At 31.6% G+C, this 3119-nt stretch overlaps 1 long non-coding RNA gene across 1 annotated transcript; it reads left to right on the forward strand.

Annotated features, from left to right (window-relative positions):
- Nucleotides 1-290: 290 nt before the first annotated feature.
- Nucleotides 291-2800, forward strand: LOC119664714. The gene is made up of 4 exons (XR_005251243.1): nucleotides 291-377; nucleotides 469-589; nucleotides 651-1142; nucleotides 2565-2800. It is a non-coding gene; the product is annotated as an uncharacterized LOC119664714 (long non-coding RNA).
- Nucleotides 2801-3119: the final 319 nt, after the last annotated feature.

Below are 3119 nucleotides of genomic sequence, written 5' to 3' on the forward strand. Positions count from 1 at the left end.
AGTTTCACAATATTTCACAATATCTGGAGTCCAATTTGCTTTAAGAGTATTCACATAATTGTTATGTTGAAGCTATTTGAGCCAGTGCACTTGAGCAGCTTTACTCTTTCTTAACTCGAGATATTATCAAAACCCCTCTTTACGCCTTGACTGGATTATTGTTTATTACTTCATCGGAAGTGAAGTATTCACATAAGCAACATACATTTATAATCATAACCATTTTGATCATTTTAATTTTAAGGATCACATTTTTAAATTAATTAGGTACATATTTCTCTCTTCCTTCTTTTAGGAAAATTTGATATTTTGCATCTTATTGAATCCTCCATTCCATTGTCGGCATCCTTTATTCTATTTAAAGATTAAATAACAAGGTATGTTCTGATATTTTAAAATATTTCTAATACAATCACAAAGTTTTTGAAATCAATTGAAATAAAATATTTTTCTGTTATATCCAAATAGTATCACAATGTGTATTTTATTCAAATGCTTTGATCTGCCATTAAGGGATTTTATTGAATTCTGGTTCATTATATTTCTGGTGAACTACCTTGTGGATGTGTTGCGGAGATGTTTAAATAATGTAAGTGAATTATGTAAAGTATTGTTTAATAAAATTAATAGCGTGCTTTTCCGTTCGTTAGGAACAGAACAATCAAGCAGAACACCAGGTACGGCCTCATATTCCAGCACAACAACAATTACAAGGACAATCACAAGTTCTGGCCCTACCACAAATCCATGCGGCACAGCATAATCATGTCCAACCAGAAAACCGTATAGCAGGTCAAGCGAATAACGCCATTCAAAATTATCAATATGTGCCAGTTGTTGATATAGTTCCACATAGATCTGGGGATATTGACTTGTTGATATACAATAATGGTAAGCAGATAGCAATAAGAATCAAAAACAAATAAATTGCTGGAAATTGCTACTCCCAAAATTTTAAGTACAGTAAATTCGAAGTTATCAGAAGTACCATAATGATATATATACAAATATCATATTGGGACAGATATCATCATGTCATTCGTAGAAGAAATTTGGTATTCAAAATTTGAAATTCTCAATTTGGGTAAGAAACGAGCTCCAGAACTTCGATTCGTATTTAAAAACTTTGATATTTTTTTGAAGTAAGTACCGTTCCGTAAGTAATTTAATTTTTAATTTTTAATTTTAAGAACATTTAAATACAAAATATTCAAAATTTAATTTGATGGACGCGTCGAAACAGATAAAAATCTACTTTCGAAAAAATTGAAATTTTTTCAGGTGAGAACCTATTAAAAATTCATGCACCTGCAATCGAAGATTGTTTTTATAAAAACCTGATAACTATTAATTTAATGCATATCATTCACTTGTTTTGGATATATCGCCTTCTTTCATCCTCATCTCTCACTGACGCATTTAGCCCCTATCACCCTTTTACTATGTGATGAACTTTGTTTTTCGCTGCTCGACTTTTCTCACTTGAAATATACTTCGTCTGTCTCAGAAAGTAGTTTTTTATTTAAGAATTTATCTGGCTGATTATATCTGATTAATAGTACCGTAGTTTAAACCGTGCTCTATTACGTACAGTCGTGTATTATTAAATGAATTAAATAGCTGTCGTCAATTGCGCATGATCATTATCTTTTCTTTATCTTATCTTTTCATTATCTTATCTTGGTTCCAAGAACGGTCGGGTCTTCATCCCGGAGCCACTCGTCATCAACGATGACCAAGAACCGTTCAACATCCCCCAATAGGGCTCCACAAGCAAGTCCCGGCGTGTTACAACAACAACAACATCACCTTTAAAATATATTGGCCAGAACAATTCTCAGGCATAAAACTTTGGATGCATGGACTTTAGAATTTGTAGTGGATTAGACGTATCAAGCACTTATATCGTTCGAAGGGTAGCCACTTACCATAATCCCTACCAAAGACCTAAAGAAGAATACTAGATGCTGTGTTTGTCGTCACGGGGTTCATATGAACTACGCATGTACTCCAGCTCCCAAAAGAGTCATATTGAATAGTGAAAAGGAACAGTTTATTAACATTTTGAAAAGCTCGACAAATTCTGGACTTTAAAAGCTAATTTTTTCATACAGTAAATATAATCAAGACCCGTTTTCACTGAAATTGAATGCTGTTAGAATCCAAGTATTTGAACAAAGTAACGAAAGAGAACCTACTGCTCTAAGACCAGTAATAGTTCATTCCCCACTCGAGACTTGGCTTACTTAAGCAGTTTTTCTTCTTTTTTTGCTAAAATACAACTTTGAAGTTGCTCTTCTATATTCAGAACAATGTAGTGGTCAAAAATATTAAACTATTCAACTGAATTGTCAGTTGACACCTAATAATACCTGAGGTTTCTGTTGCTCATATATAAAAAGTGTAAAGTAAAGTAATTGGTATTCTACTAAGTCTGAAATAGCTATAGATATGATTACTCCTATTTAACATTTAACTAATAACTATTTTACATTTTTCTACTAAAGTTCCTTCAATATATAATCCATAATATTCCAATAATAATATTCTTTTTTCATTTAAAGCTTGGATTCAACATTACAGGATGCTCGAGTCCGGTGCGATAAATTTGAAGAAGTGTTTATTCTAACTTGTATACACATTGTCGATAGGTCATTGCTGTATACAGGGGGATTTTTCCATTAATTTAACTACACAAGGTGTTGAGAGAGTAGCCGTTCATTTGTATTTTTTATCCTACGAAATAAATAGATACCCTCACCTCACTTGTGATTCCACACCATCTATATTTGTAAGTTTTATTGTTAATAAATTTAATAAAAATAAAATTAAAAAAGTTTTTTTTATATATCATAGTTATCATTATTTAAAATCATTTCTCTGTCCCAGTGTTCTGCTATGGAACATAAACTGAAAGCATTATGTTAGATGAGCACACAGAGCTGTTGTAATTAAAAAAAGTTAAAAAGGGGTTGAAAAAAAGAAAATTCTAGTAGTCAAAGGGATATATATATATATATACATATTTCTTAATTTTTCGTTCTTCCCGGATTTTAATCAAAGTCTTATAACAATACTGAACTAATTTTCTGGCAATTCTGCAACATGATGCACGGAAA

The sequence above is a fragment of the Teleopsis dalmanni genome, unplaced genomic scaffold (genome assembly GCF_002237135.1).
Source record: "Teleopsis dalmanni isolate 2A unplaced genomic scaffold, ASM223713v2 unscaffolded_contig_2550, whole genome shotgun sequence".
NCBI classification, from domain to species: domain Eukaryota; kingdom Metazoa; phylum Arthropoda; class Insecta; order Diptera; family Diopsidae; genus Teleopsis; species Teleopsis dalmanni.